At 42.2% G+C, this 27,197-nt stretch overlaps 1 protein-coding gene and 1 non-coding gene across 2 annotated transcripts in view; both read left to right on the top strand.

Annotated features, from left to right (window-relative positions):
- The window catches only part of UBE2H (ubiquitin conjugating enzyme E2 H), a 325,238-nt gene that overhangs the window by 229,420 nt on the left and 68,621 nt on the right, over positions 1-27,197 (top strand). The window lies entirely within an intron of this gene.
- On the top strand, positions 18,416-18,545 carry LOC126032585 (small nucleolar RNA SNORA51). The gene has a single exon (XR_007503883.1). It is a non-coding gene; the product is annotated as a small nucleolar RNA SNORA51 (small nucleolar RNA).

Genomic DNA, 27,197 nt, shown 5'->3' with positions numbered 1-27,197 from the left:
ATAAACTTGAAGGCTCTTTTCTGAGTGCCCTGCCTTCCATGTTTCAGTTTTGTAGCTGACAAAAAATGTCAGCTGACCTACTCTGAAGGCAAGAGAGTCTTAGGAAACATTCGGTTGACCACCATGGCTAAAGCTAGAGGTTGATTAGGAACAAAGAAGGGGAGATAGTGTCAAGTAATCAGCAGTATTTGAGCATGGCATTAAAAGGCTGTTTAATTTGTGCCATGTATTCATACTTTGAGAGCATGTTCAGGCCTGTCTTCTTCCCGTAGAATGTCCCATTCTATAGATTTTTTTGCTTATAAAATTTGTCTTGTCTGTGCCTTCAAGGTTCTGCTTTTCTAAGAACCAGGCATATGTAATATTTTACTCTCAGATGTTAAGGAAGAAGAAAAATATGAACATGGCATTTTTCATCTGGAGTATGCCGGGTAGCTTCTGGCAAGGAGTATGGTCGGAGAGGAGAGATAGCCTCTCAGTATGATGAAGGAAAAGGATCTTCCCAGGGGCCTTTAAACAATTTTATTTTTTGATCTCCCAAATTGTGTTCAGGAAGCTCAGGAGCCACTGTTGATACTTTGCTGGCTTGGACTGAGGAATGTGGTGCCATTGAGTTTCTGGGGGTGCCAGAACCTCAGGTGCTTAGTTGGGTCCCTTCAGGACTATACTTAGTGATGCTCAGGAGCTTTGTGGCATTGAACCAGGGTTGACTGCATGTAAAGCACATGCCCTAACCCTTGAGTCTAATCTAATCTTTGGCCCTCATTGGGATTCTTGCTCTAGTCTCTTGACGCCAAATTCTATGAGACTATGTGCTTTTCTTTTTTTTTTTTTTTTTGGTTTTTGGGTCTCACCTGGCAGTTGCTCCTGGCTCCATGCTCAGAAGTTGCTCCTAGCAAGCACGGGGGACCATATGGGACGCCGGGATTCAAACCGATGACCTTCTGCATGAGAGGCAAACGCCTTACCTCCATGCTATCTCTCCGGCCCCCTTTTTTTTTTTGTTTTGGGGCCATATCCAGTGGTGCTCAGGGCTTACTCCTGACTTTATGCTCAGGGATCACTCCTGGCCTAACTTGGGGGGACCATATAGGGTACTGGGGGTTGATTCTTACTTAGATGGTCATGTGCAAGGCAAATGTTTTACTTGCTATACTGTCCCTCCAGCCCAAGATTGGGACTTCTTTCTTGTTTATTTTCTTGTCAAAATGCTGACTTACATGATGATTAAGTTTTTGCATCTGGGATATTTTGATTTGGGGGATGGGGCGTACTTACATGGTATTGCTATGGGGCCACTCCCAAAGGCTGCCTGCTCTTAAAATTGCTTAGGGAATCATGTGCTAGGGTTTGAACCTAAGCTTCTTTTTTTTTTTTTTTGTTTTCATTTTTGTTTTTGTTTTTGGGCCACACCTGGCAGTGCTCAGGGGTTACTCCTGGCTGTCTGCTCAGAAATAGCTCCTGGCAGGCACGGAGGACCATATGGGACACCGGGATTCGAACCAACCACCTTAGGTCCTGGATCGGCTGTTTGCAAGTCAAACACCACTGTGCTATCTCTCCGGGCCCTGAACCTAAGCTTCTTGCATGTTGTATAATATATGCACATAGCCAGTCGAGCTATTTCTTCAGCCCAATAGTTTGGTTTTATCTGCAGACATTTTACATAAATTTTTTGTGTTTGTCTATATCTATGTCTATATAAAAGACCTCACAATCACATGGAGTACTGCCTTTCTAGAAATAGGGAATTAAAAATAACTAAGTTTAAAATCTTATATTTGCAGATGGATATAGATAGTAAAGACAAATTCTTGAGATGGAAAACAAGTCTAAAGGGCTGGGCTGATATGTAAATCTACACATACATATATACACACATATATATGTATATATATATTTTTGGCCATACCAGTTGATGCTCAGAGATTATACTCCTAGCTCTGTGCTCAGAAATCACTCCTTGTGGGCTTAGGGGACCCCATGGGATGCTAGGATACAACTTGGGTCAGCTCCTGCAAGACGAGTACCCTATCTGCTGTACTACCTTTCTGGCTCCATGGAATGCATGTTTTGCATATCTGAGCCCCATGCTCCCTCTCATAAACTACTTACTGAGCACTGCTAGCTATGGCCCTCAAATTAAAATAAATCAGTTCTGCTGTTTAGTACTTGATTGGTATGGATTTTTGGTTTTTTTTTGTTTTTGTTTTGGTTTTTTGTTTTGGTTTTTGGGCCACACCGGGCTGTGCTCAGGGGTTACTCCTGGGCTGTCTGCTCAGTATCTCTCCTGGGCTGTCTGCTCAGTATCTCTCCGAGGCCCTGGTATGGATTTTCAATAGGGTTTTTTGGGCCACACTAGGCAGTGCTGGGGGTGGGGTGGGGCTTCTCATGTCTTTGTGCTTAGGGAACCATTTTGTGGTCAGCCTCACACCAGACAATTGCCTTAATTTCTGTAGTATTTTGCTTTTGCTTGCCTTCACTACAAGGGCTTCATCTTCATTCCTGACTATGTTGCTTTGTATTTAAAACCTGTTACTAAGTTTGAATAGGAAAACTTGCTTGTTACCAGTAATGATTAATGTTCTTTGATTTGTAGGAATGGATCACTATATAGTTGAAGTATTATGGAAGTATCATTATGGTTTTATTTTTGGTTCGCACCTGGCAGTAATTGGGGGGGACAGTATAGTGCCATGTGTAGAACGTGGGGATATTTACCTGTATAAGCGCCAACTCTTTGAACTGCCTGCCAGGCTCCAGAGTATCATTAAAACACTGTCCCGATTAACTCATCTGCCTGCCTAAAACTTTAAGTGCTTTTCTTTAGATTAAGTAAAACTTGAACTCTGCATTCAGAATATAACTCGGAATGAAATTGTTGCCATATTATTGTGGTGAGATGATGGTAAGATGTCAAGGTCCTTGTCCAGAGAAGGTGACTGTTCACCATTGAGTATTCACTATTACAGTTTCTTTCTGTCTTGTTTCAAGTCTGTTTTGTTTTGTTTTGTTTTGTTTTGGGTAGACTATATCTTGAGAACACAGTATAGTTTAATAGAGTTAGACGTCTCTCAAAGAGAGTAATGTTATTTAAAACTAGCAAAATTTTTCATCTTTGTCCTTATTTGCTGGTGTTATAGACAGTGCATTTGAGAAAGCATCTATGTTTCAAAAGCAGTCTTTTTGTTTGTTTGTTTTTGTTTTTGTTTTTGGGTCATACCCGGCGGTGCTCAGGGGTTACTCCTGGCTGTCTGCTCAGAAATAGCTCCTGGCAGGCACAGGGGACCATATGGGACATCGGGATTCGAACCAACCACCTTTGGTCCTGGATCGGCTGCTTGCAAGGCAAACGCCTCTGTGCTATCTCTCCGGGCCCCTTTTTTTTTTTTTTTTGGTTCATATCCGGCAGCACTCAGGGGCTACTCCTGGCTCTACTCACAGAAATCACCCCTGGCATCAGACACAGGAGACCATATGGGATGCCGGGATTGAAACCACCATCCTTCTGCATGCAAGGCAAATGCCCTTGCATTGTGCTATCTCTCTGGCCCTCAAAAGCAGTCTTACTAGCAATCACCTTAGAATCTAGATATTATGATCGGCAATTGGCATATTGGATGTGGGGGGGATCAAATCCAGATCGGCTGTGTGCAAGGCAAATGCCTTATCTGCTGTTATATCAATTTGGCGCCCCCCCAAAAAAAAAACTTATGAGGAGGCTAGAGAGTAGGGCACTTACTTTGCATGCAGCTGACCCAGGTTGAATTTCTGGCATTACTACCAGGAGTAATTTCGTGTCAAGCAAGTAGTAATCCCTGAACATTGCCACTTGTGGCCTAAATAAACCCTCCTTACAAAAGAAGTACTGAAAAATTTAAATCGGAGGCAGATTCTGCCAGTCTTCATTTTTGCTAGAGATGAAGATACTGTTCTTCCAAATGTTTTTACCCAAATGATGTTTTTATTCACAGCATTTGAGGCTTCTATTTTTTTTCTCTTAATGATTCCTCATTTTCTAATACCTACCAATTTAGTGGATAGGAAAATGGACCCCATTATTTTGTTTTCTACTCTGTTGTTTGTTTATTTATTTATTTATTGTATCTTTTCTCTAGATCCTTTGCAAAGTGGTATAGATACTACCTATAGCAGGGGTCTTCAAACTACGGCCCGCAGGCCACATATTGTATTTATTCCCATTTTGTTTCTTCACTTCTAAATAAGATATATGCAGTGTGCATAGAAATTTGTTAATAATTTTTGTTTTTACTATAATCTGGCCCTCCAACAGTCTGAAGGACAGTGAACTGGCCCCCTGTTTAGAAAGTTTGAGGACCCCTGACCTATAGGGTCGGAGCAATAGCCCAGCTGTATGGCCTTTGCCTTGCACAGGGCTGACCCAGGACGGACCTTGGTTTGATTCCCGGCATCCCAATATGGTACCCCAAGCCAGGAGCGATTTCTGAGCCTATAGCCAGCAGTAACCCCTGAGCATCACCAGAAAAAAATAAAATTTACTGAACTTGGGAAAAAGAATATGGGAGGAATTACTTTCCCCAACTTTAAACTTTACTACAAAGCAATAGTTATCAAAACAGCATGGTATTGGAATAAGGACAGACCCTCAGATCAGTGGAATAGGCTTGAATAATCAGAAAATGTTCCCCAGACACACAATCACCTAATTTTTGATAAAGGAGCAGGAAATCCTAAATGGAGCAAGGAAAGCCTCTTCAACAAGTGGTGTTGGCACAACTGGCTAGCCACTTGCAAAAAATTGAACTTAGACCCCCAGCTAACATCATGTACGAAGGTAAAATCCAAATGGATTAAAGACCTCGATATCCGACCCCAAACCATAAGATATATAGAACAACACATAGGCAAAACTCTCCAGGACATTGAGACTTCAGGCATCTTCAAGGAGGAAACTGCACTCTCCAAGCAAGTGAAAACAGAGATTAACAGATGGGAATATATTAAGTTGAGAAGCTTCTGCACCTCAAAGGAAATAGTGCCCAGGATACAAGAGCCACCCACTGAGTGGGAGAATCTATTCACCCAATACCCATCAGACAAAGGGCTAATCTCCAAAATATACAAGGCACTGACAGAAATTTACAAGAAAAAAAACATCTAATCCCATCAAAAAATGGGGAGAAGAAATGAACAGACACTTTGACAAAGAAGAAATACAAATGGCCAAAAGACACATGAAGAAATGCTCCACATCACTAATCATCAGAGAGATGCAAATCAAAACAACAATGAGATACCACCTCACACCACAGAGAATGGCACACATCACAAAGAATGAGAACAAACAGTGCTGGCGGGGATGTGGAGAGAAAGGAACCCTTATCCACTGCTGGTGGGAATGCCGTCTAGTTCAACCTTTATGGAAAGCAATATGGAGATTCCTCCAAAAACTGGAAATCGAGCTCCCATACGATCCAGCTATACCACTCCAAGGAATATACCCTAAGAACACAAAAATACAATACAAAAATCCCTTCCTTACACCTATATTCATTGCAGCATTATTTACCTTAGCAAGACTCTGGAAACAACCAAGATGCCCTTCAACAGACGAATGGCTAAAGAAACTGTGGTACATATACACAATGGAATATTATGCAGCTGTCAGGAGGGATGAAGTCATGAAATTTTCCTATACATGGATGTACACTGAATCTATTATGCTGAGTGAAATAAGTCAGAGAGAGAGAGAAAAACGCAGAATGGTCTCACTCATCTATGGGTTTTAAGAAAAATGAAAGACATTCTTGCAATAATAAATTTCAGACACAAAAGAGAAAAGAGCTGGAAGTTCCAGCTCACCTCAGGAAGCTCACCACAAAGAGTGATGAGTTTAGTTAGAGAAATAACTACATTTTGAACTGTCCTAATATTGAGAATGTATGAGGGAAATGTAGAGCCTGTTTAGGGTACCGGCGGGGGTTGGGTGGGGAGGAGGGAGATTTGGGACTTGGGTGATGGGAATGTTGCACTGGTGATGGGTGGTGGTCCTTTTATGACTGAAACCCAAACACAATCATGTATGTAATCAAGGTGTTTAAATAAATAAAAAAAAAATAACTGTAGTAGAATGCCTGTCTCAAATACAGGCAGGGGATGAGAAGGGGGGAGAGGGTAATGTTACATTGGTGAAGGGGGATGTTCTGTTTATGACTGTAACCCAACTATGATCATGTTACTTTAATAAAAAATATATTAAAAAAAAAAAGAAAAAAATGCTACCTATAGAACTAACTAAGACTTGGGGCAGGAGAAATAACACAACTGGGCCCGGAGAGATAGCACAGCGGCGCTTGCCTTGCAAGCAGCCGATCCAGGACTAAAGGTGGTTGGTTCGAATCCCGGTGTCCCATATGGTCCCCCATGCCTGCCAGGAGCTATTTCTGAGCAGACAGCCAGGAATAACCCCTGAGCAGCTCCGGGTATGGCCCCAAAACAAAAACAAACAAAAAAAAAGAAATAACACAACTGTAGGGCGTTTGCCTTGCGTGTATCTGAAGCAGGATGGATGGTGGTTCGAATCCTGGCATCCCATGTGGTTCCCTGTGCCTGCCAGGTTCGACTTCTGAGCTTTAGTAAAGCCAGGAATAATCCCTGAACCCTGCTGGGTGTGACTCCCCCCTCCCCCCCCCCAAAAAAGAATTAAGACACGACTTTCTTATCTTTTCTAGGAGAAAGAGAGGTGAGCTTAAGAATAGAGGGTAAAAAAAAAAAAAAAAAGAATAGAGGGTAAAAGGCTGGGGAAACATGTAGGGAAAAGTGCTGGAAACAACATTTAGGAGTGATCAGGCTTGTCTTTGGACTTGAAAGCTGAGTATAGGCTTTTTTCTTTGGTTTTGGGTTTTGGGTCACGCCAGCGGCGCTCAGGAGTTACTCATGGCTCTAAGCTCAGAAATCGCTCCTGTCAGGCTCGGGGGACCATATAGGATGCTGGGATTCGAATCGAGTTCCATCCTGTATTGGCCGTGTGCAAGGTAAACGCCTTACTGTTGTGCTATTGCTCTAGCCCCGTGTATAGGCCTTTTCAGATAGCAGAGTTGATACCTTCGCAGGAGGTCAGTGCAGAGACCAGGCAAAAGCTCAGCTCTATAAATCACAATGAAGAACTTACTATACCTTATTGACTGGACAGAAGCTCACGATTGGGGGGAGGGGCAGGGGAGAAGCAGTGGAAGAGTTGGGATACAGGGAAGGCCAAAGATTTATTTGTATTGCACTCTATTTTTGGGGGTCACACCTGGCAGCGCTCATGGGTTACTCCTGGCTCTACGCTCAGAAATCGCCCCTGGCAGGCACGGGGGACCATATGGGATGCCGGGATTCAAACTACTGTCTTTCTGCATGGAAGGCAAACGTCTTACCTCCATGCTATCTCGCCGGCCCCTGTATTGCACTTTTTTAAAAATTATTTTTGTATTGTACTTTTAAAAAATTAATATTTTGCTTTTTGGGCCACACCTGGTGACTTGAAATTTCTGGGGCTACTCCTGGCTATGACTTTGAAATCGTTCCAGGCTTGGGGGACCATATGGGATGCCAGGGAATCAAACCGAGGTCCATCCTAGGCTGGTGTGTGTAAGGCAAATGCCCTACCGCTTGCCACTGCTCCGGCCCCATGTATTTGACATTTTAAGAAGGGTATTGAGGAGACTTTTTTTTTTTTTTTGGTTTTTGGCCCACACTCAGCAGCACTCAGGGCCTACTCCTGGCTTTCTCCTCAGAAATCGCTCTTAGCAGTCACAAGGGACCATATGGGATGCCGGGATTTGAACCTGGGTTGGCTGCTTGCAAGGCAAACGCCCTGCCACCATGCTATCTCTCCGGCCCTGAGACTTTTTAATAGTAAGTCTAGAAGTAGATATTGAAACTTATACCTCTTCAGACTTGAAATTTCAGATTCAAGCTTATTAGTATTATTTTTTGTTTGGGGGGCAACAACCAGTGTTGAGGGCTTAACTCATGACTCTGCACTCAGGTATCATTCCTGGTGGAGTTTGGGAGACTATATGTGATGATGATGATCAACAACCCAAGTTGGCTACATGCAAGGCAAGCACCCAGCCCTCTTTTAATATTGTATTGCTCTTTGGCCTGCAAACTCTCTGTTGAAATACTGCCATTGTGAATGAAGTAAGTAGATAATAGGAATTGATGTTTTTCCTTTGAACTGTAGTTGGTCATTTATGTTCCAAAATAGACATAATTGTAGCCTCACAAGCCACATTTTGTGCTCTTGGTTTTTAAGTAGGGCAACAGCTGGCCTTCACAGTATTCTTTTTCTTATCAAATAGGGATTGCAAGACGAGGTTTGTACAGGGTTTGGTGAGTTGTATTTTTACCATCTTCCATGATACTTTCTGTCTTTTGCTGTAAGTAGATGAATATAGTTGAAGTGACTTCCTTTAAAAAGTTTGAATATCGCTTTGTTTTTGGGTTGGGGTGTGTGTGTCACAGTTGCCAGTGCATAGGACTTACTCCTTGCTCTGTACACAGGGATCACTCCTGGCAGGCTTAGGGGAAATATATGGGCAAACCTGTTGTACCCTAGTCCAAAATTGAGACTCTCTTGTTAGTCAACTGTATTTTGTTCTACAGTTAGAATCTCTTTAGGGTCCTTATTGCCTTTTTTGGACATTTCTGAGTTGCTACTCCCTATTTCCTGTCTTCATAGGAACCACAGCCAAAAAGTGTTGGTAGAGACACTAGGAGACCACACTTGATGATTCTGGGAAAGTGAGGACAAGGAGTAGTAGCATATGAAATGCCAAGGATTGAATCCAGAGTCACATGTATGTGAGGCATGTTCTCTAACATTGATCCTACATTTCCCAGCCCCTGCCAGTCTTTTTTAATAATCACTTTTGCTTTGCTGTAAGGCCTGAAAGTTGAGACATACCAGCATTTAATGATTATAGAAGCAGATTTGTTTTTGTTTAATTTTTCGGTCACATCTTGTCATGCTCAGTGATCATTTCTAGCTAGTTTGAATCCTGGTCTGCATGCTAGGTAAGTATCTTGCCCCTCCCCCCCAACTGTACTATCATTCTGGCCCTCAGAAATAGCTTTTAGAGACAAAGTTTCAATATTTTGAATTCTCAATGCCTTTTTTTTTTTAACAAATCGTTCCTTTTTATTTTTATTATTTTTATTTTATTTATTTATTTTTTGGTTTTTGGGTCACACCCGGCAGTGCTCCGGGGTTACTCCTGGCTCTACGCTCAGAAATTGCCCCTGGCAGGCTCAGGGGACCATATGGGACGCCGGGATTCGAACCACTGACCTTCTGCATGCAAGGCAAATGCTTTACCTCCATGCTATCTCTCCGGCCACTAATTCTCAATGACTTATAAGAATAAATGGCCAACATATAGCACAGAATAGTCAGCACTTGTTGGTGTGTGCATGATTGATAATAAATAATTGGAAATTTGTGCCATTGGTAATTTCAGGATAAAAAGTATGTTGGAATATGGCATAAACACTGTATATAGCACAGATATTTTTAATTTAGGAAAGTCATTTCATTTAAAGTCAGATTCTCATGTGTGTGTGTGTGTGTGTGTTAAGATGCTAAAGTCAGATTCTCGTGTGTGTGTGTGTGTGTGTGTGTGTGTGTGTGTGTGTGTGTGTGTGTGTGTGTGTGTGTGTTAAGATGCTAGGTAAGAATCCAGGGCCTCATATATGAAAAGTACATGCACTATAACCAGGCTTTATCCTTGTCCTCAAGTAAATAGCGTTCTGTGCATTTAATGTTCCATCTCCAAACCTACCACGAGTGACAGTGTCATTCTGCCAGTGACCTTTCCCCATCCTGTTTCTTCAACAATTAAAGCAGGGGGCAGGGGCCGGAGAGATAGCATGGAAGTAGGGCATTTGCCTTGCATACAGAAGGTCGGTGGTTTGAATCCTGGCATCTCATATGGTCCCCGAGCTTGCCAGGAGCGATTTCTTTTTTCTTTTTTCTATTTTTTTATGTCCACACCCATTTGATGCTCAGCGGTTACTCCTGGTTACTCCTGGCTAAGCGCTCAGAAATTGCCCCTGGCTTGGGGGGACCATATGGGACACCGGGGGATCGGGATCAAACCGCGGTCCTTCCTTGGCTAGCGCTTTCAAGGCAGAAACCTTACTTCTAGCGCCACCTCACCTGCCCCGCAAGGAGCGATTTCTGAGCATGGAGCCAAGAGTAACCTCCTTAGCGCTGCCGGGTGTGACCCAAAAACCAAAACCAAAAATAAAACAAAACAAAACAAAAAATAATTATAAAAGCAAAAAAGTACCCATAAATATGTAGTGTTGGCTGTCATGGTTTCGATAAACATAGTTAACCCACCTCTACATCATTGAAATAGGCCTTAGTACAATAGCCTTGACTGACATAGTATTGTTACCATTCCAACATACCAACACACACACTCACACCACTTCCCTCCTTTCTTGGCCTTTTCTCAGTTCTGTAAGCCAGTGCCAAGGGTTTTGTGGTGGAATTTTTTGTCTTCAGGACAAACTTGGCTCTATGTTCACATCTTTCTTCTGACTGCCCTCAGGGATCATTCCTGGTGGGGATTAGGAGATCAGAAATGGTGCTAGGAATACAAAGTAGATCAACTGTCTGCAAAATAAATGCCCTTGTCATGTGCTGCACAAGTAGATTTTGTTTTTAATTTTGTTTTTGGGGCCATTCCTTAGGGCTATTACTCCTGGCTCTGTACTCAGGGAATCGTTCTAATGGCCTTGAGGGGTGATCTGGGGTTGTGGGGATTGATTCTGAGTCAGCCTCATACCAGGCCAAGGCCCTAGTCACTGTACTGTTGCTTGAGCCTTGCACAAGTAGATTTTTTTTTTTGCTTTGGGGCCACACCTGGCGGCATAATCCTGGCTGTGTGCTCAGAAATCACTCCTGGCAGGTTTAGGGGACCATTTGATATGCTGGGGATTGAACGTGGGTTGGCCACGTGCAAGGCAAATGCTCTACTCACTGTGCTATTGCTCCTGCCCCTCAAGTAGACTTTTTAAAAGAACTTTCCTAAGCCTTATAATTCAAAGTTTCAAACATTTTTTTAGTTATGAGATGCTAAAATAATATACTTTATAAATAAATATAAATAATATACTTTATAAATATTTATGAGCATCTCAGAAACTCCTGGTGGTTGTGTTGGGACTCAGACATGGGGAGCTGCATGGATGTAATGTGAGGGGGCTTTTCTTTGGCAGTTTGTTAAAGGTACTGTATGTCCCAGGAAAGAGCTGGCCAAAGCAATTTGATACAAGATGACTTCTAGAATAAACAAAAGCATATGCATAATCTTGGAAGTATGGGATTGTGCCAGTGAGACCTTGCAGGTGTTTTGACTATTAGTTGTGAGCTGGCTGCAGTGTGTTGGTGTTTGTTGGTTGAACAGGATGTTCCCTGTGTGCACAGTGTAACCTTGAAGGCTTGCGTCTATTTCCATTCCCCAGTAATGAAGTAGAAAACAAGCTGCTTTCCTTTTCTTCAGCTTTCAAAACAAAAGTAAGGCTCCCATGTCTGAATTTCACTTTTGCATTAGTGCAGGGGAGAAAAGCTCTGCTCCTAGAAGTGAATATTTTCAGAGACAAACGGTTAAAGAGGTGAGCCTTGATTAAGGACAAGAGAAAGAAAAGAAAGCAGAATGCTAAAGAACAGGGGTTGGAGCGTTGGCGCAAGCAGTAGGGTGTTTGCCTTGCATGCACTAACCTAGGTTTTATCCCCCGGCATCCCATTTGGTCCCCCAAGCCAGGAGCAGTTTCTGAGCACATAGCCAGGAGTAACCCCTGAGCATCACTGGTGTGGCCAAAAAAAAAAAAAAAAAAACCCAAAAAATAAAATAAAATAAAACAGAATGGTCAAGAACAGTTTGAACCTGTTGTGTAGTAAGTGACTGGGAGATTCAGTTAGTCTCTATAAATTCTCTATAGTTCTCTATATAGTCCTAAACTGAGCTGTATGGTGAAGGGAGCTATGGTGTATGGAGATTGATGCCCTCATTTACATCTCTCTTAAGCCCATTAAAACAGTTATGTGTAGGGTGTGAGAGTTCTGAACTAACTATATGTGATAATTTGCTTATAAAAAATTGAAGTCATTGAAATAAATTATCAGGTGCAAGAATAAGCCATTTAAAAACTTTTACAAGTGCTTCTGAGAAGTCAGGCTTTTATGGATTTCTCTGTCTTGTCACAGATAATTGCACTCTATATGAGTGCCTTTTGGGGTTCCTTCCTGGCACTCTGAAAACTTCTGTGGGAAAATGGTCTCTTTTTTTCTCCATTTTATTTTTGGGGTCATCTTGACAGTGCTTGGATTACTCTTTTTTTGGGGGGGGGCACACCTATTTGATGCTCAGGGGTTACTCCTGGCTAAGCACTCAGAAATCGCCCCTGGCTTGGGGGGACCATATGGGACGCCGGGAGATTGAACCGAGGTCCTTCCTTGGCTAGTGCTTGCAAGGCAGACACCTTACCTCTAGTGCCACCTCGCCGGCCCCGAATTACTCTTGGCGCTGTACACAAGTACCATATAGGTTATTGGGGATGAAACCGTGTCAGTTTCATGTAAAGCAAATGCCCTACTTGCTATACTGTCTCTCCAGCTTTGAAATGGTCATATTTTGTGCAGAGATGAAGAATGTTGCCTGCCTGAAAGTCCCATTTGTATTACTTCATGGAGCCACAACCTGTGGTGGGTGCTTAGGAACTACCACTAATGTCTTAGGGACAGGGATCATTCTTGAGTTTGGTGCTTTGGATACCGTGCAGTGATAATGGACTCTAGGGCCTCACACTTGCAAGGCAGGTGTGATTCACTGAGCCACATCCCTGATCTCTTAATTTATTTTAAAGTTGGAGACAGACAAATAAAAAAAAATCTGACAATTCAGCAACAAAAATGGAGTCATGTCTTTGGATGGTTTGTGATTGTGTGTCTGACTATCATTTATTTAAAAGTGTTGGAGGTTAATTTTGTGGGGGGAACCACACTTTGCAGTGCTGAGGGGTTGTTGCTGGTTCACTACTTAGGGACCATTCCTGATAGTACCTGGGGGACCATCTGCAGAGCCAGAGATTGAGCCTGTGTTTACCATGTGCAAAGCCTTATATTCTGTACTATCTTCAGCCTGAAAGTTAATTTTAAATCCTTGGCAAAGAAATTATTTCCTCTAAAGTTCAACTCTAGGAGGATTAAAAATTGAGTTGTCAGTTAATAATTTATTGCTTGGGGGGGGAGCTCTGCCACACCTGGTGATGCTCGGTGCTTACTCTTGGCTCTGTACTCATGAATCACTCCTGGCAGGACTCAAGGACTCTGTGTTGTGTTGGGATTGAACTTGGTCAGCCATGTTTGAGTCTTACCTGCTGTACTTTATCTGGCCTGTGGCCTTTAATTAATTAAATTATTTGGGTTTTTTTTTGGGGGGGCACACCTGGTAGCGCTTAGGGGTTACTCCTGGCTCTGCATTCAGAAATCACTCCTGGCAGGCTTGGGGGACCGTAGGGGATGCTGGGCATTGAACCCAGGTACGTCCCTGGTCGGCCTGGCCTAGTGCAAGGCAAACGCCCTATGCTGTGCTATTGCTCCGGCCTTGTGGCCTTTAATTTAAACTGATAAAAGCCTCTTTGTGTGCTACTGTGTGTCAGGCACTGTGCTTTTTGTTTTGTTTTGTTTTTGGGTCACACCCGGCAGTGCTCAGGGGTTACTCCTGGCTTTACGCTCAGAAATTGCTCCTGGCAGGCTCAGGGGACCATATGGGATGCCGGGATTGGAACCACCATTTTTCCGAATGCAGGGCAAACTTATTGCTTCCATGCTATGTCTTTGACCCCAGGCATTGTGCTTTATAAAAAGCCCTTCAGGTGCCTTAATCCTGAGGCAACCTTGAAAAGTAGATTTTACTGTCACTTTTTTCTGTTTTACAGGTGAGAAACCTGAGGCTTAAGTCCCTGTCTCTTGCCAAGCAAGTTGCAGAGCTGGGTGGTAAACTCAGGCCTCCTGATTCTGAAACTGAACTTTGTGTTTTGGTAGTGATGCTTCCCTAGACCAGGGTGTGGAGGGTGAGCTACCTTCTAGGGCGTCACCTCAGAAGAGAGCTGTAATTTACTCTTACGAGGCTAGTCTTAAACCAGAATTTAAGCCTGGGTCAGCCAGACCAGAAAGGCCTTGTGTTCTTTCCATTGCATGTGTCGTATTACCTCTAAAAGTACATTACTGTAATACCTGATTTACAGAGACCTTTTTATTTTTTTCTCTTCTTTTGGTTTATGTGTCACACCTGGCATAACCAAAGCTTATGCCTGATTCTGTGCTCAGGGCTCACTCCTGGTGGTACTTGAGGGAATTAAATGTGGTGCTGGGGATCAAGTTTGGGGTCTCTCACAAGGCTAAGTGTCTGACCCCTACATAATCTTTTTGGTTCCTCATTTCATTGCTTGTATTGCTTCAGTTCATAGAGTTAAAAAGGTCATTAGTAGATTAGAGAGTGCAAAGGTTGAGGTGCCTACTAATGGCTAACCCGACTTGATTTCTTTTTTTTTTTTTGGTTTTTGGGCCACACCCGGTAATGCTCAGGGGTTACTCCTGGCTATGTGCTCAGAAGTTGCTCCTGGCTTGGGGAACCATATGGGACACGGGGGGATCGAACTGCGGTCCGTCCAAGGCTAGCGCAGGCAAGGCAGGCACCTTACCTTTAGCGCCACCGCCCGGCCCCCCCGACTTGATTTCTTACACTGCATTGAGCACTGCCGACTTTCGCCCGAGTGCAGTGCCAGGTGTGGTTGGAGCTCTGCATATGTGGTATCTTGTAACCCTATGGCACCCTGAGTTTGTTTCACCTTCTTGTACCTGTGGACAGCAACCTGGGTTTTAGTCCCTTTTTTGTATTTGTGGGAACGAGAAGGAACTGTGTGTTCCTAGTTTCCAAATTTCATGCTTATATCTGCCTTGGTGTAGGAGTAAATTAGAAGTCTGGGCTTGGGATGAGCTCTCCCAGGACAGATCTGCTTCTGAGAGTGACTTGACAGATTTGTTGACTACTTCTCCTACTCACCTTTGATGACCTGATCTGAGGCCATTTCCTCATGAAATTCAGGTGGCCTTCATATCTTTGAAGGGATAGGGTGAGGTGCACAGCCAGTAAATGGTCAGTCTGGTTTCAGGACACAGTGTAGAGGAGGCTTTGGGGAAAATGATAGCTTCATGCTGGAGATGGGTGCTACATAAGTTGTCTTTTCCTCTTTCCTGGGCTTTTGCAAAGATGAATAATGCTTTCCAGAGTGGTTTGTAGTATATTCTGAATTAAACATAAAGTTTGGGATTCCCCTGATTTTGTAGTCATATAAGTCAGTAAAAGTGCCTTGTAATTTAAATACTAAAGCCTTAAATTATATGCTGTAAATTTTTTTTGGGGGGGGGTCAGACCTGGCAGCGCTCAGGGGTTACCCCTGGCTCTACGCTCAGAAATCACTCCTGGCAGGCATGGGAGTCTATATGGGATGGATGCCAGGATTTGAACCACTGTCCTAATAAATGCAAGGCAAACACCCTACTTCCATGCTATCTCTCCAGCCCTTATATGCTGTAAATTTTTATATGTTTTAAAACCTTGGTTTTAATAGGGAAATGCATTGGATTATGTTGTTATATGGAACATAAAACTTTAGAGGTTTTAGAGCATAACTTTGTGAGCCTTGGGAGCTCTTGTTGCACTTAGAGTAAACATATATTTACGTTTCTCTGATGTGAAAACTAAAGAAATAGGGATGGTTTTTATCTAGGGTTTGTTGATTAAAGTAAGAGTGTCCTAATAGTAAATATTCTGTGAAGGGCCAGATAATGATTTGAGCTCATGGGTCATTCCTTTTTGTAGCACTTGCATTCATTCTGTTGTTGGAACACAAAAGCAACTCTTACCAATATATAAGATGGATGGCTTAAACAAATTATGAAGCTTTAAAAAAAAAACTAGATGATGGACTATAATTTGGGAATCCCTGCACTTAAAGGATCACACTTTTAAAAAACAATTGAGGCTGGAGCTTCATTGTACAGTGGGAGAGCATGTGCTTTGCATGCCACCAACCTGGGTTTGATCACTAGCACATATGGTTCCTGAGCCTCATCAGGAGTAATCTTGAGTGTAGAGCCAGGAGTAAGCCCTGAACAGTCAGGGGTGCCCCTCATAACAAATTTAGTGATTTATTTTTTTTTTTTCATTTGAAAATCAATTTATTAAACTCACTAGATTTACAAACTTAGACCAGTTTCCTGTCTGTACCCACGCTCTCCACCCACCTCTCCACCCTCTCCTGCACTGTGTCCCTCCCACAAAAGAAGATTCTAGTCTCATCACTGAACAGGGGAGTCCGAGTCTTGGCTTGCAGGACAGGATATAGCCCCCAGTGATTTATTTTTATAAACAAATTATTATTGATTGACAGATTGCCAAATTTATTACTGATTGTACTGTGATTTATAGTATCATTATATACCATATATTATTTTATATAACATATTATAAATACCATACTTATAGTATTGTTAACGATGGTTTCACATGTACATTACCAACACCAGACCCATCACCTTTCTTCCCCCAAGGTTTTCAGATTCTCTTCCTAGGTCTCCCACCTAGCTCCCCACTCAGTTTTATGTATTAGATCTCCCTAAAAGAAAACACACTTAAATTATATATTTTATTGCTTTTGGTCTTGGAGTCACACCCAGTGGTGCTCAGGGATTATCCTAGCTTTGTACTCAGAAATCACTCCTGGCAGGCTCCGGGGACCATATGGAATGCCGGGAATCGAATTACCATCTGTCCTGGATAGACCCTGTGCAAGGCAAATGCCCTACTGCTGTGCTATTTCTCCCCCACCCCTCTTTTTGACACTCAAAAAAAATTTTTATTTTTTTGGTTTTTGGGCCACACCTGGCGTTGCTCAGGGGTTACTCCTGGCTGTCTGCTCAGAAATAGCTCCTGGCAGGCACGGGGGACCATATGGGACACCGGGATTCTAACCAACCACCTTTGGTCCTGGATCGGCTGCTTGCAAGGCAAGATAGCCGCTGTGCTATCTCTCCGGGCCCACTCAAAAATTTTCGTTCCACGCCCAAAGTGGTCCCTTGAACGTTGTGGTGCCACAGATTGAAAAGGGCCTTCCACATATAAAGCATGTACTATCTCACCCTTTGAGCTATCTTCTGGCTCTGTGTAATCAAAATTTTCTCGATCATTTCTGTTTCATGTGTCCTATATTTCTCTAAGTTGAGAACAGATTTTTTTTCAAGGTTGATTTTGTTTCTCCCAGCTTCATTTTTTTTTTTTTTTTTGGTTTTTGGGTCACACCCGGCAGTGCTCAGGGGTTACTCCAGGCTCGGGATACCATATGGGATGCTGGGATTCGAACCACTGTTCTTCTGCATGCAAGGCAAACGTTCTACCTCCATGCTATCTCTCCGGTCTCCAATATTTTTTTTAACATAAAATACCCATTGCAATATATGATCCTATAAGATACCCCTAGCTGTTAAGTTCTATAAAATACCCTTGGCTATAGAAGATTCTACAGACACCCTTTGATATGGAAGATCCTATAATGCTTTGCTATAGATTTTACAAGATACCTTTTGCTCTTGACACCTTTATTTGAGTTGTTTCCCATATTGTAGAGTAGTGTAACAGCCCACCTTCCAAACATCTTCCCAGATTCTCCCTAGACCCTTGAAATTTTTTTGTTTGTTTTTGTTTTGTGTTGGGGCGATACCCAGCAGTGCTCAGAGGGTTATTCCTGGCTTTGCACTCAGGAATCACTCCTGGCAGGTTAGGGAGACCATATGGGATGCTGGCCTGGCCCTTGAGATTTCTAACATGATTTCAGAACTCCATCCTGTGCGACCCAAATGGGAAATGAGTTTGTCTCCTAACATCCTCATCCTGTTTTTCTGGCCTGTTCTGTTCTGATCCCCCTTCTCTTCAGTCCTGCTACCTTTGAGTTGTTATTCAAACTCTCAGGCACTTAACCTGGCCCTGAAAAAAAAAAATCATCCATCAATCTTAGGACTCTCAGTATCTAGTCCCATTTTCGTGATAGTGTGTTTAAGTACATTCGATCCATGCCACTTCCTACTCGGAACCCTCTTCAGTGTAAAGTGTAACCTCTGCCTCTCTGTGCTTAACCACAGGCTGTGTTCTTTTTTTTTTTTTTTTTTTTGGTTTTTGGGCCACACCCGTTTGGCGCTCAGGGGTTACTCCTGGCTATGCGCTCCCCTGGCTTGGGGAGACCATATGGGATGCCAGGGGATCGAACCGTGGTCCGTCCTACGCTAGAGCTTGCAAAGCAGACACCTTACCTCTAGCGCCACCTTCCCGGCCCCAGGCTGTGTTCTTTATACTGACTTGCATAGAAAGAGGAGGCACAGTAAATGCAACCCATACACACCTCAGCCCAGGCTTTGTTTTGTCTGTATTGTGAATGGGGGGGGAGTGGGGTGAATGGGAAAGTAAAAGTCTAATCCTGTTCTAAAAGTTCATGTGATGGCGAAGGTTTTTTTTTTTTAATCCCAGTGCTTCTCAATTATTTTCTGTCATGGCCCCCTAGGAAGAAGAAAACATTTTTCGCACACCCCCCCACATGACTGTAAATAGTCAACTATAACCTGCAAAACTTTGCTTTATTCTTTCTGGTTCCTCCTAAGCAGTGCATCTTCTTTGCAGCCTCCTTTGAGCACCACACCCCTAATTAGCTTCATCTCTCGTCTCCATATTTGTCTTTTCAAATCTTCTAAAGGTTTTAATAGCACCCTTTATTTGCACCTGAAAAAGCAGTTTTAGCACTTTATAATCAGCTTTATTATACATATTAAAATTACATAATTATAATTTATAATCATTTTATAAATCAGCTTTCAAAGTGCTAAAGGGAGGATAGATTTTGTATTTTTCAGACCTTTCTTCCAGCTTCTAGGATGATACTGCGGGGCAGAGACGTTGTGTGTGTGTGGATGTGATATGTAATGGGCAGGTATGTGTGTATATGTATGTATATGTGTTATGTGTTGTGATGCCAGGGATCAAACCCAGGTCTCCTGTATACAAGACATGCTCTTTCTTGTTGAGCTGCAGCTAATCAGGACATGGCCCTTTTTTGTGAGGCTTAGGAGGGAAACACCTGGCAAATGTTCAGGGGTTACTACTGGCTCTGCAACTCAGAAATTACTCTTGGTGGTGCTCACTGGACTATATGGGATACCAGAGATCGAACCTGGGTCAGCAGCTTGCAAGGCAAGCACCCAACCCACTATATTATTTCTCTAGTTCAGTGGACATGGACATTTTGAAGAATGGTAGTTACTTGTAAATACGTATTGCTACATGTACATTTTAATTTCCCTCGGGATGTTTTTACTTGAATTAAGCCTAGGGAGGTTATAGGTTGTATATATTCTCGAGTGGTAGAGCATATGCTTCACAGAGAGGCCCTGAGTTTGATTCTAACACCCTACCAACCTCCCCTGTCCCCCTTCAAAAAGAAGGAAAGTGGTATAAAATGAAGATCCTCGGGTAAAATGTCTTTGGTATTGGTGAGGTTTGGATGATGGTTCTTATATTGGTGAGGTTCCATCTTTTATTTAGCAAGTTGGAATACATTTACATCTACTAGTAAAGTAAAATAGTTTGCCTCAGATTCTACAGAGTTAAATTGTCTTTTAACATAAAAGGTACAATTAGAGAGATAGACTTGAGACTGTATTTCTGGACTCCGATCTGTTATGGTGAACTTCATTCTATATTTCTTAATGAGCTCCCCTCCTGCCTCAATTACTTGCCTTTACAGAATGAGACTCAGGAGCCCTATAAAGGTAACTTTCTTTTCTTGAATAGAACCCCAGGTTGGTTGTGGCTGGTGGATTGTAAAATAGAGAGCAGGGACTTATTTTTATATATATGAAAGTAAATTTAAACAGTTTAAATCATTGTCATGTTTAGACACATAGTTTTGCTAATTCTTGAATCTAAACCTATATAGCTAGTTTAATGAAGAAATCTCTTCATTAGTAAACAGATGTTCTGTTATCTGCATAACAAATGAGCCATTTTATTTCGGATGTAAAATAGGCATCTATAAATGAATAGTTATTGAAAGTAAAGACTAGTTCATCTTTTCACAGTAGGGTTTCTCCAGAAAACCCTCATTATTGAAATACGGCTAGTTTGAACTAGAAAAGCATATAGTAATAGGCCTAAGCAATTAGCCTTTATTATAATGGAGTGAATGCTTGAAAAAAATTGTGTGTATGTGTGTGTCTACATTTTCATCAATTGGTGTTAGTCCCAGGGAACCACATAATAGAAAACCTTTATTGAAATTTGCAAAGAAAGGTGCTGTCTTATTCATGGGCATGCTTTAGTTCTTGAAGCTAATAACTTGTAAATCTTTTTTGGTTGGGGGGCTGTAATAATCTGTTTATGGTAAAAATGAAGACGTGTTGATTGAAAACTGGTCAGTATTTTGAATTAAAAGGCAATGTCAAGGGACTCAAGCATCATATATTACACATAAAAATGACAAGAGTAGTGTGTTAGCAAATGTTGAACAATGTATTAGAGTGAGATAGGATAGGATGGAACCCATAGGCTTTCTGATTTCTGAAGTGTGACTACTCCACAATATCTGGCTTCACACCCTTGATGTGATGTCATAGAACTTGAAAGTGATGCATGGGGCTGGAGCGTTGCATAGTGGGTAAAGCGTTTGCAAGCAGCCTACCCAGGTTGGATTCCTGACATCCCATGTGGTCGTCTCCCCCACCCCCAGCCTGCCAGGAGTATCTCAGCACAAAGCCAGGAGTAACCCCTGAGCACTGCTGGGTGTGGCCCAAAAATGAACAAAAAAAGCAATGCATATATTACCTGACCGCAGCTATAATCTTAAGTTGTGCAGTTTCATAGCCTGTATTTTTTTTTTTTTTTTTTTTTTTTTTTGGTTTTTTGGGCCACACCCGGCGGTGCTCAGGGGTTACTCCTGGCTGTCTGCTCAGAAATAGCTCCTGGCAGGCACGGGGGACCATATGGGACACCGGGATTCGAACCAACCACCTTTGGTCCAGGATCGGCTGTTTGCAAGGCAAACGCCGCTGTGCTATCTCTCCGGGCCCTAGCCTGTATTTTTTACAAGTGTATTTTAATATTTTTTAATTATCTTTTGTAGATATTTTTTAAATACTATATTGTCTTTGTCTTTTCATTATTAAATTAGCAATCTTTTTACTTTGTGCCAGGAAATTTGAGCCACCCCAGGTGTGGGGCTTATTGGTCTCTCCTGACTCTAATTAGGAATCACTCCAGTTGGGACTCAGGAGACTATATGTAGGGTGACTGCATAACCAGGTTGGGTCCATGCAAGGCAAGATTCTTAACTCCTATACTTGTATACTTGGTCTCTGCTTCCCTTTTTATTTAGACTTTACCTAAGGTGAAGATGGGATGTGGTAAATACAGTACATGCCTTTTTGGGTGTGATCCCCAGCAGTAGAAACTTAACATCTTACTGATAATTTGTTTACATAAATTCAGCAGTTTTCTTTTCTTTCTTTCTTTCTTTCTTTCTTTCTTTCTTTCTTTCTTTCTTTCTTTCTTTCTTTCTTTCTTTCTTTCTTTCTTTCTTTCTTTCTTTCTTTCTTTCTTTCTTTCTCTTCTTTCTTCCTTCTTCCTTCCTTCCTTCCTTCCTTCCTTCCTGTCCTTCCTTCCTTCCTTCCTTCCTTCCTTCCTTCCTTCCTTCCTTCCTTCCTTCCTTCCTTCCTTCCTTCCTTCCTTCCTTCCCTCCTTCCTTCCTTCCTCCTCCCTCCCTCCCTCCCTCCCTCCCTCCCTCCCTCCCTCCCCTCCCTCCCCTCCCTCCCTCCCTCCCTCCCTCCCTCCCTCCCTCCCTCCCTCCCTCCCTCCCTCCCTCCTTCCTTCCTTCCTTCCTTTTTTTTTTTTTTTGTGGTTTTTGGGTCACACCTGGCAGTGCTCAGGAGTAACCCTGGCTCCATGTTCAGAAATTGCTCCTGGCCTATACCTCCATGCTATCTCTCCGACTCCAAATTCAGCAGTTTTAAGTATATAATGTGTTGATTTTTGACAAATGTATGATACATTTTACCTGAAGTTGCTGTTTTTTGTTTGTTTTTAAATTTTAAATGGTAGTTATTAGTGTAGTTAATTCTCTAACTGTGTTTGTCACTCTTTGTTCTAAGCTTCATATCATGGGCTGGTCCTTCTGGCTCTCATGCCTATTGTCTCTGGGTTTTATTTCTATACTGTCTTTTAGCCATGTTTATACTCCTGACTCTGCATTCAGTGCTCACTCCTGGGAGGGCTTGGGAGACTATGTAGGATGTTGGGGATTGAACCTAGTCAGCTACTACAAGGCACACACCCTACCTGCTGTACTATTGCTCTTGCACTCAGTTTGTTTGCTTGCTTGCTTTTTTTGGTTTTTGTTTTTTGGGCCACACCTGGTGACGTTCAGGGGCTACTTCTGGCTATGACTCAGAAATCGCTCCTGGGGGCCGGAGAGATAGCATGGAGATAAGGCGTTTGCCTTTCATGCAGAAGGACGGTGGGCATCCCATATGGTCCCCTGTACCTGCCAGGGGTGATTTTTGAGCAGAGAGCCAGTACTAACCCCTGAGCAATTCCGGGTGTGACCCAAAAAACCAAAAAAAAAAAAAAAAAAAAGAAATCGCTCCTGGCTTGGGAGACCATATGGGACTCCGAGGATTAAATCCGGTCCGTCCAGGGTCAGCCACATGCAAGGCAAACACTCTACTGCTGTGCTATCTCTCCAGGTCGTTTGCTTTCTTTTTAACAGTGTAGTTGTTAACCCAACTAAATTGTCCATACTGATAAGGAATTGTCCACTTTGCTTTTAAAAAGAAAAATTGAAATTATTTTCCATGACACTTTGGTGACTTGCAGTTTTGCAAGTCATAAACTCATTGATACTGGTGGGGAGAACAGCATTCTCCTGGCTATCAGAGACCTCTTAGGATGAAGGTTTCATTTGTTACTTAATGTAGGGCCCGGAGAGATAGCACAGCTGCGTTTGCCTTGCAAGCAGCCGATCCAGGACCAAAGGTGGTTGGTTCGAATCCCGGTGTCCCATATGGTCCCCCGTGCCTGCCAGGAGTAACCCCTGACCACTGCCGGGTGTGGCCCAAAAACAAAAACAAAAAACCAAAATCATTTGTTACTTAATGTAAAGGCTCGGTAAAGTCCCAAACCTAATGTTAGTCATTAAAATTTACCTTGGAGCTTTTATCTCCACCTTGAAAATTGACACAGATGTTTTTAGTATCAGACGTTTGGACACTTGGCAAGATTTAAACATGTAAAGTTAAGTTCCAACAGAAAATTATTTGTTCCTTTCATCCAGCCTTATTTCATGTTGTGGAATATTAATAAGTTAGCAGGGTGTATCTTAAGCCAATATTATAGTGTGTTTGAAAGATCTATCTCCTCACCTCCCGATTTTACTATAAGCAAATTTTTTATCTTTTAAAACTGTCATATTATAGGAAATAATTATAAATGCACCTGTTAAATTCTGACCTTGAACAATAACCTAACACGTATTTAAAGTACTTCTGGATTGTTTCTCTTTCAATCTGTCTTGTAGTCTCTCCTCTTCTGCCCTTTAAATAGTAATCTACTTGCTCAGTTGCATAGTTGTTCCTCATCTTTGGTTAGTTGACACAGTTTTAATCTATTACTGCCTGAACACCAGGTCTCTAAACTTAAAATTCTTTATCTCTTGGCTCCCAGCCTAATTCTGCGAAGTACCTAAGAGATCTCCACTCAGACTAACCAACCTGGTTAGAGCATTCTGAGTGTCTCCAATGACCCTCTCAGCAGCCCCAATGGTGACCCTTCTAGTATTTGGTTATGTGATAGAACTTGTGCTTTATTATTCTGGGGGGCAGAGTGGAGAGGACTTGATTCACATCCTGCAGTGCTCAGGCTTTTCCTTGACCTATGTTAGTACTCCTTGGCAGTGCTCAGAAGATTATATGTAGTTTCAGGGAGTTGAACTTGGGTCATCCAAATGCATAGCAAGTACCATATTCCAGTGTTTTGTCTCTCTGAACTTGTGCTTTTAAAATATCTTGTATGTACTTTTTTTTCTGAAAAGTTGATATCTACAAAGAAAACCTAGAATTTTAGTCCTAACGAGAAACATACTTCTGTGTGTGTTTGAATTTGCATTGCTAGGTAACCTCTGATATAGCCATATAATCTTTTTCTTGTCCCATTTAAAATATTCATTTGCTCTTCTCGATCACCATCATTTTCTGCAGGTTAATCTGCTATGTCAGCACAAACTTTGAGATAAAGTAATCTACTACAACATCTTTTACAGTTCAGGGCAAGTTGGTGGAGCCTTTTAAACTTCTTTGAGTGCTATTCCTGATCTGAATTGGTGGATATTTTAACTTCAAACTTACATTTTCGGGGCCGGGAAGGTGGTGCTAGAGGTAAGGTGTCTGCCTTGAAAGCGCTAGCCTAGGATCAGGACTGCGGTTCGATCCCCTGGCGTCCCATATGGTCCCCCCAAGCCAGGGGCAATTTCTGAGCGCATAGCCAGGAGTGACCCCTGAGCATCACACGGGTGTGGCCCAAAAACCAAAAAAAAAAAAAAAAAAACTTACATTTTCTTGACATGCAATCAAGACTTCTTGGGCCGGAAAGATAGCATGGAGGTAGGGTGTTTGCCTTGCATGCAGAGGACAGTGGTTCGAATCCCAGCATCCATATGGTCCCTCAAGCCTGCCAGGAATGACTTCTGAGCGTAGAGCTAGGAGTAATAACCCCTGAGCGTTGGCAGGTGTAACCTCCCTCCCCCCCAAAAGACCCCAAACAAGACTTCTTCCCTTCTTTCGACCCACTTTTATAGTGCCTGGTTGGGCTTTATGAGAAGCAGAGTATTTAGTAGATAAGCCTGATGTTTCACCAACAGTCTTTAAAAACATCAGTACCTGGCTATCTTTGCAGTGGAAAAAGGAATGAATACATGAGAAGGTTGCTGAGAGGATTAAGTGAAGTAACATGTGTAAGAGACTACACTTGTCATATCAAGTTATATATTGATAAATATAGAACATTTATTTTCAGCCACCTGTGGAGAAAATATGATTTCCATTTTTGCAAATGGGATTGCAAAGAGGAATATGGTTATGGAGGTGGAAATGCCAGCCTTGTGTTTACTCAGATTTCAATGTCCATGCTCAACACAGCAGGATCTTGTTAATAGACAGGTTCTGATTGGCTTCTCATAGAATGGGGTACGTTTCTGTCCAGCTCAACCACCTTGAATAACTAGCTCTTTGGATTCTTATTGAGGAAGTGGTGTGGCTTGGCCCGAAGCCCAGATTTGGTCCACTCTGTAGCTTTCTTCCAGAGGACTTTGCTTCATTCTGACTTCTAATTCTTGCCAGTGGAACAGTGGAACACTCAACTGCTCTCAAGATCAACGAGATTTCATTTGTGAATCACCTGTAAATTGTTTATTTAATTTTACTTTTTATGGGGGTGTGGGTGCCATACCAGGTAGTGCTCAGGGCTTACTCCTAGATCTGTTCTCAGGGATCACTCCTTCAGGACTCTGGGGAGTCTGCTGGTAGAGCCTGAATGAGCCCTTTGTGAGGCAAGCAGCTTACTATCTTCCTGGCTCCTACCTGTTAAATTATTTAAAACTCCTTAAAATAGTGAGAATCAGAAGTATTTTACTTGCATATTTATCTTACCAGAGCCATATGTACTTGGTATTCCCCCCTTTTAAAGAATCCTACATTTAAAGACAAGAAGGATAAGACAAGATAAGAAATGGATTACTGGGGCCTAAAAAATAATAAAGGGGTTAAGGTACCTGCCTTGTATGCTGCTGGGCCTGGTTCAATTCTTGGCATGGCATATTGTCCTTTGGGTACCACCAAAAGTTGATCCCTGAGCACAGCCAGGAATAAGCCCTAGCACAGTCAGGTTTGGTCCAAAAACTATTAAAGGAAAAATAAATGGGATATGATTACTTAAAGCAATGTATTGGACAATCACTTTGTGTTTATCAGCTTACTCTTAAGTGCCTGTGTTGTGCTTGTGACCCTATCACTAGCCAACTCTTTCCTGCCCTCCTTTTCATTTTTGTTAAAACAGTGTCATTTGTTCCGTCTATCAGGTTGGATACCACCTATTTCCAAGGCCTTCTCTCCTTTTCATGCCAGTAAGTCAGTTGAATTCTCTCTACTCTGTCTTGTGTGAAAATGTGGCCTTTTCTTCAGCTATCTGTGTGTTGGCTCTTGACCTGTTTCTGCATTACCAGAAGCCCTTTCTCCTACCTACGTAGTCTTCTGTGGTGTGCTACAGTCAGAGATAATCTCCTGAATCAGGAGAAGTTGGTTATGTCCCACCCCTCTCAAAAGACCTGTGGTCTCTGTAGAGATAAAGTAGGATTGATGAGAGAGAAGATTTGAACTGGACTGGACTGCCTCGGTTTCAGTCCTATGATACTAGGCAGGCTACTTAGCATGTCTTTGTAATAATAGTGCATCTTTCTGGACTCTTGTGAAAGTTACACATTATTAGAATGGCAGATTTTGGCACCCAGTACATTTTGAGTGTCGAAAGTCCAAGCTGCTATTAATATTTGTGACTTTAAAGGGGGAAGTAGCAATTTAAAAAAACTAGGGAGTTACTTCAATCAGCCTAAAAGTTGAGCTGAATGCTATCTTTTAGAACAAGTTATAGGTTAATAATCTCCTCATTAGCAATGGCTAGTCTCTGTACCAAGTGTATTACAGGTAAAATGTCACATATGTACTCAACTTCCTCCAAGATCGACGAGATTTCATTTCAGCTATGGTGGTTAGGAAGATATAGTAATCTATCGTCCAAAGTCAATCAGGCTCCTGGATGGACCCTGTCACATCTAAGGATATTATTTTGGAGTATAAAAGCAATACTGAGCTTCATTTAATCCCTTTTATAGGCATACTCCCTCTTTTTATATTGAGGGAAACCCAAGTATATAGGGGTTAGGTGATCTAACCAAGAACATATGGCAAGTAAACTATCAAGCCAAGAGCCAACTATTCTAACCACTAGGAT

The sequence above is a fragment of the Suncus etruscus genome, chromosome 1 (genome assembly GCF_024139225.1).
Source record: "Suncus etruscus isolate mSunEtr1 chromosome 1, mSunEtr1.pri.cur, whole genome shotgun sequence".
Classification (NCBI taxonomy): Eukaryota; Metazoa; Chordata; class Mammalia; order Eulipotyphla; family Soricidae; genus Suncus; species Suncus etruscus.
This window is presented reverse-complemented; position numbering and strand designations above follow the sequence as displayed.